Source organism: Lepidochelys kempii, chromosome 2 (genome assembly GCF_965140265.1).
Source record: "Lepidochelys kempii isolate rLepKem1 chromosome 2, rLepKem1.hap2, whole genome shotgun sequence".
In the NCBI taxonomy this organism is placed as follows: domain Eukaryota; kingdom Metazoa; phylum Chordata; order Testudines; family Cheloniidae; genus Lepidochelys; species Lepidochelys kempii.
The window spans coordinates 158,781,628-158,794,504 of NC_133257.1; the positions used below are offsets into that span (position 1 = coordinate 158,781,628).

The 12,877-nt window shown below is 46.6% G+C and overlaps 1 protein-coding gene across 2 annotated transcripts in view; it reads left to right on the plus strand.

The window, feature by feature from the left end:
* The first annotated feature begins 643 nt into the window (after window positions 1–643).
* Window positions 644–12,877, plus strand: part of PLEKHG4B (pleckstrin homology and RhoGEF domain containing G4B) — a 200,442-nt gene continuing 188,208 nt past the window's right edge. Inside the window, exon 1 of one of the 2 annotated variants that reach the window (XM_073332597.1) lies at window positions 644–720. The gene's annotated coding sequence lies outside the window, so the exon portion shown is untranslated. The remainder of the gene's footprint in view (window positions 721–12,877) is intronic. The other variant, XM_073332598.1, reaches the window with a different exon arrangement.

Sequence of the window (12,877 nt, forward strand, 5' to 3'; positions counted from 1 at the left end):
AAACCTCGGGGGCAGGGGAGTAAGTCAGGGCAGTAGCTGTCCCTTTGGAGGAGAAGCCAGCAAGCCTACCAGACCGCGAAAGAAGGAAAGGGGGGGAACCCTTTGAGTGCCCTGCAGGCAGCTGCCCTGTGGCCAGGGAGAGTAGGTCTGGCTCCTAAGGGTGCGTGTCAGGAGTGCCCTAGCGTCTCCAGATATGAAAGATTATTCTTTAATTAAAGATTACATCCGGTGATGAAACCTCCAAGAATACCCAGAACGTAGCCCCCTAGTTACCTCTTGGAATCTGCCCCAGCAAAAAGTGTGAAAGTTTGAAGTGTTGTTGTCATTAGCGTTCAGACATTCTGCAATCAAATAAAAGCCAACCAAGGCTCAACCCCACTCAGCCGCAACGCAGGGGCCACCCCCCAGCCCTGGGGAGAGAGACCGGCCCCCACCGGGCTGTAAACGCCTTTGATGGGTGCTCCCTCCGCTGGCCCGGGGAGGCGCTGAGCTAGGCGCGGGCGGGGGGAACCCAGCGCTCCGGTCTCCAAGCAGCCAGCGGGGGCGGGGGTCTGTGCCGAGGGAGGCTCCCCCGCCCCCCGGCTGTCTCCGCCCCCCTCCCATTCATTCCCTCCGCCAGTCGCTCGGCCCCGCGCCCCGGAGCAGCTGCAGCGACGCTACAGCCCCGTGCCCGGGCCGGCCGCTTCCACCTGCCCGGCAGGAGCTGGGGGCAGAGCGCAGGTACGAGGCGGGGCCAGCCGCCCGCTCCCCGGGGCAAGAGCCGCTGCTTCGCCCCGGGCTCGGGCACAGGCGCGCTGCCCCGCGCCGCTCCCAGCGCGCTCGCCTCTGCCCCGAGGTGCCGCCGCGCCGCGGGAGCTGGCCCCGCGCTCCGAAGGCGGGGAGCGGGCGGGATTGGCGCGCCGGCCCTCCCCCGAGCAGCGGCATGTCTGTGGCGCCTCTGGGTGCGCTTGCAGCCGGGGCCGGGGCGCAACGCGGGGCGCCGCTGCGGATGCTGCTGGAGCGGGGGGAGGAGGAGGAGGAGGAGGAGGAGGGATGAATAGCTCCGGTGGGTGGGAGCCGCCTTTCTCCGGGGGCGAAAGTGTAGCCGAGCCGCCTGGCGCGGGGAGGGGGGCTGTGGTCTAGCCTGGGGGGACGAGCCTGCCCCCCAGAATCCAAACGCGGGTGAAAGCCCCCCTCGCAGGGAAATCCACCTGTCGCTGCACAAAGCTACAGGGGGGCGGGCTGGTGGGACTCCTCGCCATTCCCCGGCTCTCCCGTGCAGCGGGACTGGAGGACTGGGGGCTTTTCAAGTTATCTTCCTCATGACTTCGGCGCCTAGGGTTCACTGTTCCATGGGCAGGTTCTGTTTCCGAGGCTTTTTCCTCAACTTAGTGTGACCACTAGAGTCAATGTTTATAAGAGTCTCTGGAGAAAATCTTTTCTTTATAACCACATCAAAGAAGCTTCAAGCAGAAGTTTTTTGTTTTATTCCCCAAACAATTACAGTACTGCATTCTTTTTCCACCTGATTAAACCTCAAGCTTCCTTCTGTGTTTCTAGAGGGAACAGAAATGGCTGACTTAGTATTGGCTTAAAACCCAGGGTTTTTCACTGGTAACATTTTAAAGATTTAAACTCTCAGTGTTTTGTTTGAAGCCACAGAAAAGAATTGGAAAATTTTTCTTAACATGTTGACTGATACAAGCAAGCGATGGTTTGTTTTAATAAGTCATAATACAACGGGTACATTATATTTAATGGGGGTTGCATCTCCAGAGGTGAGAGAGAGAGAGAGCGCATATTTTTATGTGCTATGGAAGATTTGCATGTATTATTTTGACTTCCAAAATGGAAAAGGATGCATTGGTACAAAATGATTATCCCATGATGAAATCATTTGGAAAGGTAAGAGTAAACATTCTGACTCTTAAACTTGTAAATCATGACTCACTTGACGTTCCAACAACTGCAGCTTTGTCTAAAATATTTAGGGGGATAATAATTGCATGATGTTGTGTCTTGATTAACGAAATAAACCTGTTTACAAGTGAATTAGGAGCCAGGTGTGTCTCTGCTTGAAAAAGTCTCCAATTATCTTTCTCACATTATTAATAGGAGAAAAAATGCATTAAAATAAAATTTTCTCTCTATACCAAGAAATTTTAATTAAAAAAAATAAACAGCTAAATCCTTAAGGGAAGCTAGATTAAATATTCAAATACACTTGGAATACATGCAATTTCTTATATAAATGTACATTCTCTTATTACCCATTCCAGAAAGGAATCTTCACTCAGCCTCTGTATAACTTACTCACATCCGCCTATAGCAGGGGTGGGCAAACTATGGCCTGCAGGCCGGATTCGGCCCACCAGCGGTTTTAATCCGGCCCTCAAGCTCCCATGGGGAGCAGGGTCTGGGGCTTGCCCCACTCCGGTGCTCCAGCTGGGGAGCAGGGTTGGGGCCACTTCGCACGGCATGTCCTCCCAATGGCATGTATGCATAGGGGGAGCCAGGGGGTTAAGCATGCTGCCTCTGCCCCAAGCGCCGTCACCGCAGCTCCCATTGGCCGGGAACCAATGGGAAGGGGGGACATGCCGCTGCTTCCGGGAGCTGCTTGAGGTAAGTGCCAGCCAGAGCCTATACCCCTGAGGCACCCTCCCATGCCCCAACCCCCTGCCCCAGCCCTGATCCCCCTCCTGCCCTCCGAACCTGGGTCCCAGCCTGGAGCACCCTCCTGTACCCCAAACCCCTCATCTCCAGTCCAACCCCAGAGTCTGCACCCCTAGCTTGAGCCCTCACCCCGCCCCCCCGCACTCTACCCTGCCTTAGCCCAGAGCCTCCTCCTGCACCCTGAACTTCTCATTTTTGGCTCCACCCTGGAGCCCACACCCCCAGCCAGAGCCCTCCTCCCTTCTGCCCCCCCCCACTCCATTCTTCTCCTCCTGCCCCATCCCGGAGCTCCCTCCTGCCCCTTGAACTCCTCATTTCTGGCCCCACCCTGGAACCCACACCCCCAGCCAAGGCCCTCACCTCCTCCTGCACCCCAACCTTAATCTTGTGAGCATTCATGGCCTGCCATAATATTTCTATACCCAGATGTGGCCCTCGGGCCAAAAAGTTTGCCCACCCCTGGCCTATACGCTAGCAACCCTCTCCTACCCACCCATCTTTCATTAAGCACATTGTACAGTATAGGCTACTAATTCTCCACTGGCCTATATACTCATTTTTATTAGCTAACAACATCATCTTGCCTCTTTATTCTTCATATACAGGCCAGAGTCTCAGCTGGCCTGCATCCAACTCCTGACTATGATCGTCTGATCGCTGCATATCGCATCTTGTTCTCCAAAGACAGTCCCAAATATGTATGCCTTAATAAGTGATAGGCTTGATAGTCTAAGTCTATACTCTCTTACTGATTTCACTGCAATGTGGTGGGGGAGATATCTTTGTTTATATTTTTCTCTCTCTGTGTTATAAAGGTACTTGCAATCAGCATAGAATTCTAAGGGTGTTTGTAGAGGGAAATCCTGCCTCTAGAAATCAATATACTAGAATTCTTTGAGGGGATCAACAAGCATGTGTACAAGGGGGATCCAGTGGACATAGTGTAATTAAATTTTCAGAAAGCCTTTGGCAAGGTCCCTCACCAAAGGCTCTTAAGCAAAGTAAGCTGTCATGGGATAAGAGGAAAGGTTTGCTCATGGATTGGTAACTGGCTAAGGGATAGGAAACAAAGGGTAGGAATAAATGGTCAGTTTTCAGAATGGAGAGAGGTAAATAGTGGTGTCCCCAGGGGTCTGTACTGGGACCAGTCCTATTCAACATATTCATAAATGATCTGGAAAAAGGGGTAAACAGTGAGGTGGCAAAATTTGCAGATGATTCAAAACAACTCAAGATAGTTAAGTCCCAAGCAGACTGTGAAGAGCTACAAAAGGATCTCTTAAAACTGGGTGACTGGACAACAAAATGGCAGATGAAATTCAATGTTGATAAATGCAAAGTAATGCATATTAGAAAACATAATCCCAACTATACATATAAAATGATGGGGTCTAAATTTGCTGTTACCACTCGAGAGAGATCTTGGAATCAGATCTCAGTGTGCAGTGGCAGTCAAAAAAGCAAACAGAATGCTGGGAATCATTAAGAAAGGGATAGGTAGTAACACAGAAAATATCATATTGCCTCTATATAAATCCATGGTATGTCCACATCTTGAATACAGCGTGCAGATGTGGTCACCCCATCTCAAAAAAGATATCTGGGAAAGGTTCAGAAAAGGGCAACAAAAATTATTAGGGCTATGGAATGGCTTCCGTATGAGGAGAGATGAATCAGACTGGGACTATTCAGCTTGGAAAAGAGATGACTAAGGGGGGATATGATTGAGGTCTATAAAATCATGACTGGTGTGGAGAAAGTAAATAAGAAGTGTTTTTTACTCCTTCTCATAACACAAGAACCAGGGGTCACCAAATGAAGTTAGTAGGCAGCTGGATTAGAACAAACAAAAGGAAGTATATCTTCACACAATGCAGAGTCAACCTGTTGAACTCTTTGCCAGAGGATGTTGTGAAGGCCAAGACTATAACAGGATTCAAAAAAGAACTAGATAAGTTCATGGAGGATAGATCCAGCAATGGCTATTAGCCAGGATGGGCAGGCATGGTGTCCCTAGCCTCTGTTTCTCAGAAGCTGGGAATGAGCAACAGAGAAAGGATCACTTGACAATTACCTGTTCTGTTAATTCCTTCTGAGGCACCTGGCATCGGCCACTGTTGGAAGACAGGGTACTGGGCTAGATGGATCTTTGGTCTGACCCAGTATGGCCGTTCTTATGTTAAGTATGAGTAGTGTTTGGATGGCTAAGTGGCTGAAAATGTTTTACTTGAACGAATTGTCTGTCAAAAATTAACTCTATTGATGTAGTGATCTTGGTAAAGTACCAGTTACACATTCTGGAGCGGGGTGGGCATACTACGGCCCGTGGGCCGGATCCGGCCCCTCAGGGCTTTGGATCCAGCCCGAAGGGTTGCCACCCCCGTGGCACTGCAGGCCCCGCGCCGCTCCCGGAAGCGTCTGGCACCACGGCAGCCCCTGGGGGAGGGGAGGCAGAGAACTCCGTGCACTGCCCTGGCCTGTGGGTACCTCCCCCGAAGCTCCCATTGGCCGGGAATGGGGAACTGCAGCCAATGGGAGCTTCAGAGGAGGTATCCACAGGCAAGGGCAGCGCGCGGAGCCCTGTGCCCCATCTCCCCTAGGGGCCACAGGGACATGGTGCTGGCCGCTTCCTGGAGCAGCGCAGGGCCAGGGCAGACAGGGAGCCAGAGGCCAAACTCCACCCCCCAACTCCCTGCCCCGAGCCCCCTGCCTGCACCCCAAACCCCTGCCACACCCTGCCCCAGTCCTGCACCCCAACCCCCTGCCCTGAGCCCCCTGCTGCACCCTGTACCCCTCCTGCACCGCAGTCCCCTGCCCTGAGCCCTCTGCTGCACCCCAATCCCCTGCCCTGAGCCCCCCCTGCACTGTGCACCCCCTCCTGCACCCCAACCCCCTTCCCTGAGCCCCCTCATACACCCCTCCTCTGCCCCAACCCCTTGCCCTGAGCCCCTTCCTGCACACCACACCCCCTCCCACACCCCGCACTCCCTCTCACACCCCAACACCCTGCCCCAGCCCTACTTTCATGGCCCTGCAAGAAATTTCCCCACCCAGATGTAGCCCTTGGGCCAAAAAGTTTGCCCACCCCTGTTCTAGAGGGTTGGATTCTAGGCTGTTTTACACCCGCACCAATGATTCTCCATTTTCATTACGGCGTCCCAAAGATTTCTTTACTTTCTCACTTTCACCATTCCTTGAGTCCTTGTGTTCAGTGTGCTTCTGGTGGGGGACAGCTGGACAATAGTCTCTTCCAGATCCCCAAACCCTGCGTCTTTATTGACTACAGGGACCACTACTTTGCAAAATATTTCCTTCCTCCAGAGGCTGGGTGTGCTGCCCCTGCAACATTCTCATACTGTGCAGTCATTGAGGGAGAAATGAGTACAAATCCGATTGCTTGAGACAAGACTCTGAATGTACTTTTAGGCTTTGGAGTAGCCAGGGGTGAGAAAAGGTGAAGAAGAAAGGCAAAGGCTCTGAAGAAGGAATTGGAGAGCATGCATTCCATGACTCATCTGGCCATGGAATGAGAGACCAGACTAGGAATTCTAGGGTAAAAGTTTCAGAGGAACAGCCGTGTTAGTCTGTATTCGCAAAAAGAAAAGGAGTACTTGTGGCACCTTAGAGACTAACCAATTTATTTGAGCATGAGCTTTCGTGAGCTACAGCTCACTTCATCAGATGTTTAAAGCTCATGCTCAAATAAATTGGTTAGTCTCTAAGGTGCCACAAGTACTCCTTTTCTTTTAGGGTAAAAGTGAGAGTTATGTATTAACTCATTATATTTCTTTAAAAGTTTACTTAGATGCTGCATGAATTACTATTCAAGTTGTCCACCATTTCTAATTTGCTGGATTTGAGCTTCACCCGCTAAAGTTTTTTAAAAAGCGTGTTTTAATTATTTCAAGTATCTTCAGAAATAAAGTACTTTTGTTGGTCCAAACTTAAAGTATTGAATCTATTTTTCAAAATAGCTCTCAATTTTTGCTGATGCTTGGTCTCCATACTTTTAAAGTGCTTTGATAAGCAAGGATCCAAGTAGGCATAGCAAGTAGCCTAAAGCAAGATTAATTTTTTCCTTGTCTGAGATGTAAAGCTGCCGAGGTTCATTTGACCTGTTCTTTGGGTCAGTGGTATCAGGATTTTATGTGATGCAAATTTGTTTCTGCTCCATATATTTTGCTTTTAGCCAGTCTACTGTGTTTCTGGTGTAAATCTTCTATTAAATAGAATGAGAATAGATTAAATAAATCTTCTATCCTTATTAAAGGATAACACTTATTATATGGAATCTTGATGTGTGTGAACATAACATTTGATGTGACTTAACTGATCCAGAAGTGTAGCTAAGTTTGCTAATTATGTACATAAGAAGTGGGGAGTGTAAGTGCAGTCACTGTTTACACATCCGATTCTTCATAAATCACAGTAAATAATTGACTTTTAGAGCAGTTTTAGAAAGCACATCATGAGGAATTTAGCTTAAATCTGTTTAAAACCATGAAATTGAGTCAGGAAAAACTGAATGTTAATTGTACTACTTAAAAGAAATCACCCCTGTGTTGTTTCTGACTTAATTGGTTAGACTGGATTGTATTCTCCAGTTCAGAAGGGGCCCAGATTCACTGTGTCTTCCCTGGAGGGCACTGAAAGGGAAAATTGTGTCTCAGCTGCGCCCCCTTCCCACCTAAACGCCTTCGCGGGTGGATTGGTCTCAGTTCATAGAAGAGTGGAGATGAGGGGGGAAATACCCGTCACTATACCTTTCACGGTTCAAGCCATTGTACAGGAAATGGCTCCTCTGAGGGAGAGATTGTGAGCAGTGTGTCATAAGGCCAGCATGGCCCTGGTCTCCGTGGATCTCCTCAGATATATGTGGATGGGGGTATAGCGGACCAAAGCCCTGGACATTTTTGAGTGGGATGGGTCATCAGGCTAATTTCTGCCTCCCTGATGGGACAATTACAAGGAAATTGTGAGGTGGGAGCTCATGAATTTCCTGTTCCCTATTTAAGATTTTGCTGTGTCCTGTCACCTTTATGGAAACCTCTGCTGTCCCGTAGAGATGAGGGGGTTTCTTGACTGAATTGAAGGGCTGCTACTTCTGTGAAGCTGGATGTGTCAGAGCCCTTTCTTGTTATATTATTAATATAACTTCAGTAAGTGAGGGATTGGTGGCAACCTAATCATGCATTAATATGCATTAGCTCTGTGGCTAGGCACTGTTTCTATCTGTTTGTATAGAGTTTAGTACATTTTGAGAACTGCTGCAATATAACAATGCAGATATGAATTATGTCTTTATTTATACAGAACATAGAGTAAGGAAGGTGTAGTACACAGAGATACTGAACTACAGTACACACCTTTTTTATACTGTTTGGAAAGATAAACTGAAAGGCATTTAAGCTGCATTGTCTTCTTAAAAATAATTATTTATGTGAACACATACAGGAATAAACATAGAGGTAAAGAAAGAAGGGGAATCGCTGTGATCCAGTGGCTAGGGCATGAGACTGGGACACAGGAGATTTGAGTTCTCTCCCAGCTGTGCCACTGTCCTGGTGAGTCACCTTCGGCAAGTCCCGTCATTGCTCCATGCCTCAGTTTCCCTATATGTAAACTAGGAATAGGGAAGCTTAACTCCCTTTATAAATCACTTGGAGCTTTCTGGGTGAAAAGCACAACATAAGAGCTAGGTATTATTAAAATACTACTTTGCAATGAATACTTAATAAAATATAAAATACTAGCTTAAAAATAATCGTAACTTTTCAGTAAGTTGCAGCCTAATAGGGGTTAGGGTCTAGTACTGCAACACTTACACACATGAGCAGCTTTAGTCACAAGTATAGTTACACATGTGCATATGTGTTTTCACAAATGGGTGGGCCACAGTGTTCGGAGTGGGCTGGTTAAGGAAGATGCACATCATTCCTCCTCTCCTTCAGGATCAGACTCTCTGTAATTCCTCTTTTATTCACCTTCCAGGACTTGCACTCATAGTTCTCTTTTTCTATGGCAGTCAATGACATCACAAACACTGTAAAGAACACTGCTCCCTGCTCTGCTTTAGTCGGTGCCCCTAGAATGCCGGCACCCCTAGGCATGGGCCTACTGTGCCTAATTGGAAATCCGGCCCTTCCTGCAAGCATGGGGAGGTGTGTGTGAAAATCGCATTAGTCTGTGCTGTAGGGGTAGCTGTACCAGCGTGAGTGCTGTCACTGGTAAAGTCAGTGCTTCTCCAAAGGATGGGGGTCTGGTAGAGGAAATCTGTGAGGATGCCCCTTATTTGTCCTGTCAAGGACAGATACCACCACAAGCCTGGTAGATCCCCAAGGATTTGTGGTTGGTCAGGGGCATCCAGTATGTAACCCTCCATTCCTCTTCTCCAGACTCCCTGACAGCATGGCTCAGTTGAAGCCATGCTACTGGGAACTCTCCCTATCTGCATCTGTTCCAAAGACCATTGAGGGACTCAGTAGAAGAGGTAACAGAGCCACAGGCTATATTAATTTTTTATTCAGATCCTCCACAGAGGAGGAATGATGTGCATCTTCCTTAACCAGCCCACTCCGAACGCTGTGGCCCACCCAATCTCCACATGCTCCTCCTATGTCTGTTACAGATGAGGGCCAAATTCTTTTCTGATATGCAAGGAGACAGCCCCCTTTGACTTGGCTGGGAACTGAGTGGTTCCATTCCAGGGCAGAATTTAGCCCTGTCTCTCCTTTTAGACAGCACTATAACAGTTGTTGTTACTGGCTCTCACACATTTTTACTTCTGTCACTCTCCTCACTTTATATATTTTAAGGATGCTGTGTCTTCTCTGCAAGCTCAGTGATTGGGGATCTGTGCAAGTTTGGGACAGCTATTGTTTCCTTTGTGCCAGTCTGGATGATATAATTTAGGAACAGTGAAATGGCCTTGGTTCCCATGCCTATGAGTTGTTGTCTTGGCACTTGAGATAGTTTCTAAAAATGCTCATTGGGTACAGATAGTCTTATCTGCCCAACCTTTAGTTGTGAAAGATAGATATTTTCTGCAGCCAAATAAAGTAATACTGATGATTTTATCCACTGTATTTCCAGAACTGGGGGAGTTGTTCCTACAAAGTGGTCTTGGGGTGGTAGTTCTGAGGAACTACACTTTCAGCAATTGTAAATGCCTGAAAGGCTGATTTTTACAGTGGAGAATTTAAAATCTTGTGTAAATCAATAAGATTGAGTAAAATGGCCTTTTTTCCTCTCTGCTGCCCCTGAGGAGCTGCAAGGATATTAAATGGTTCTTATGTGGCTCAGTGTGATTGGGTGGACTTCCCACACTAGGCCAGCAAAAGCTGAATTAAATCAGGTGGGCCCAATCAGCTAATTAGGCTGCAAGCAGGGGAGGTTTAGGCTGCTAATTAAGGGGAGGCTCATCTGTGCAGGAACAGGCAGGGCAGGTATAAAGCCAGGGAGGTGGCTCCTCCTTCCCCAGAGGAGGCTGGCAAACTCAGAGAGGGGGGAAAGTCAGATATGTAGGAAGAAGCCTAAGGAAAGAGCAGCAAGAGGCAGGACAGTACAGGGAGTGTGGCTGCTTTTTAGAGGGTCCTCGGTCTGGAACCCAGTGTAGAGGGTGAGCTGGGTTCCCCTATCTGCTGCTGGGGAGTGGCACAGGGCTTTGGAGGTGCTAGCCAGACAGCAGGTCTGGAAAGACTGTGAATTCCCAGGGACAGGAGGAGGACTTTAGTGACCTGGCCTGAGGACCAAGCCACGGAGAGGAAGCTGCAAATCTGGGACTGAGCGGGGCAGCAGAGTGAGACAAGACAGGAGAAGACAACACAGGAGGAAGAGTGCAAGCTGGCAGAGCTAATCCCCAGGATGGCCAGCAGGAGGCACCACTCCCGGTGAGTGGACCCTGTGACAGCCAGCAATAATAGTAGTGTATATGTCTTAGCCCTAGCATCAGGTCAACTGACTCAAGAAATGTTTTAGTAACTGGGTTCAATCAAGGGAGCAGCAAGTGGGGGAAGTCTAGGCTGAAAGTCTTCCTCATTATTAATTAACAGGATCGCCCACATACTGATAGCCTTCCCTCCCCCTGTAATAGGTCTCTGCTCCCATGAAGCTGATGCTTTAAGTAAAAGTGGGGAGATAACTAACTCAGGTATTTTAAACTCTTACTTTGGAACTAAATACAAACATTCTAAGGGATCATTAGGACTATTTTATGAAATTCTTTTGCAAGTTGGGTTATGAACTATGTTGTTACTCTGCATCCTCTTGAAAACTTCACTTCTTCCAAAAGGCCAATAAACTCTAGCCCTCGTGAACTATTAAGAAAATAGATGACCGATGTAAAATCCAATTAAAAAAACCATGAAACTAAGAAGCGCAAAAAATCTCATCATTCATTCACATTGTGTATTTTTCACTGCATTTTATCTCTTAGCTTTCATTTGTGAATGGGCTATTTTGGGTCTGATCATTTTCAAGTATGAACAAGAGACTTTCTCATTAATTTTTCAGTGGATTGTTCACATGACTAAGTATTTGCAGAACTGTTGTCTTCAGGGCAGGGACCCTGTTTTCATACTTGTCTGTAAAGCATATAGCATCTTCTTGACAGTATACTCATAATCATATTTTATCTAAGGTACTTGTATGGCCCCAAATACTGTAGTATCTGAGCACCACACAGTCTTTAATGTAGGCCAAGTGAGTTGCCCAAGGTAACGTAGCAAGTCTGTGATGGAGTTGGGACTTGGACCCAGGTCTCCCAAGTTCTATAGGGTAGTGGTTCTCAACTAGGGGTATGTGTACCCCTGGGGATACGCAGAGGTCTTCTGGGGGCATAGAAACTCATCTAGATATTTACCTAGTTTTACACCAGGCTACATAAAAAGCACTAGCAAAGTCAGTACAAACTAAAATTTCATTCAGACAATGACTTGTTTATACTACTCTATATCACTATACACTGAAAAGAAAGTACAATATTTATATTATATGGTAAAAATGAGAAAGTAAGCAATTTTCCAGTTTTAGTGTGCTGTGACACTTTTTTTTGTATGTTTATGTCTGATTTTATAAGCAAGTAGTTTTTAAGTGAGGTGAAACTTGGGGTATGCAAGACAAATCAAACTCCTAAAAGGGGTACAGTAGTTTGGAAAGGTTGAGAGCCACTGCTATAGGGTACAGAGTAGCAGCCGTGTTAGTCTGTATTTGTAGCTCATGAAAGCTCATGCTCAAATAAATTTGTTAGTCTCTAAGGTGCCACAAGTCCTCCTTTTCTTTTTGCTATAGGGTAGTGCTCTAACCACTGGCCCATCCTTTCTCTCTAATCAATAATCAACACGGGACATTTCTGGGATTTTTCTCGAGCCTTGATATCTAGTCTATTTGTACTTTTAAAATCTGTCATTGAGTTTTTCCTTTAATAATACTTTTGTAAAAATAACTTGTAAAACAGGCAAGGGCAATTTATAAAATGAAATTAAAAATAGAAATCAGGCAAAAGTTAGAAATGGAATAGAAAGGGCAACTATAAAAATCAAAATACATAGAAATAACTAGAACTAATGTGTCAGTCATCTCCTTGAACACTTTGCTTGTATATTTTATCCCTTATTCCCACCATTAATCTGTTTCTTCATTTAAGACTGTATCTTTCCCTGTGTTTGGAAAATGTCTAGTATGTTGTACATGCTACCACAACTCAAATAACAAAAAGACTGAACTATTATACAGGCTTGATCCTACAAACATTGAAGCATGCAACTGCACTCACCTGAGCAGTTCCATTGACTTTTTCACAGGATTTGTTTTAATTAAAAATGTAATTTTTTTAAATTTTTGCCAGCTGCTGCTGGAGAAGATAATCCCTGCTATTGATAGGTACCACAAAGGTATCAGCATGACAGATTTACCATTGGCTTAATGGGAGCAGAGTTAGGCCAATACTTCATGCTCTTGAAAATCTGACCACAAAATTTCTCATGAATATTACAACATGCATGTTATCATGAAACAGTCACGAGTGGATGTTTGAGGCTTCAGTCAATTGGTCTTTCTTAACTTTATTCATTATGTTTTCTGAAGGAGGGTATACCTAAAGTCTTGGCTGAATCTGGGGTTTTAAAAATGGCCTGTGATTGTATTCTGCATAATCTTCACTCACCCCACAGCACCTCTAGCAGCAAAGGATCAAACCGGTTCAGCTGCTTTTTCAGTTCATGGCTCC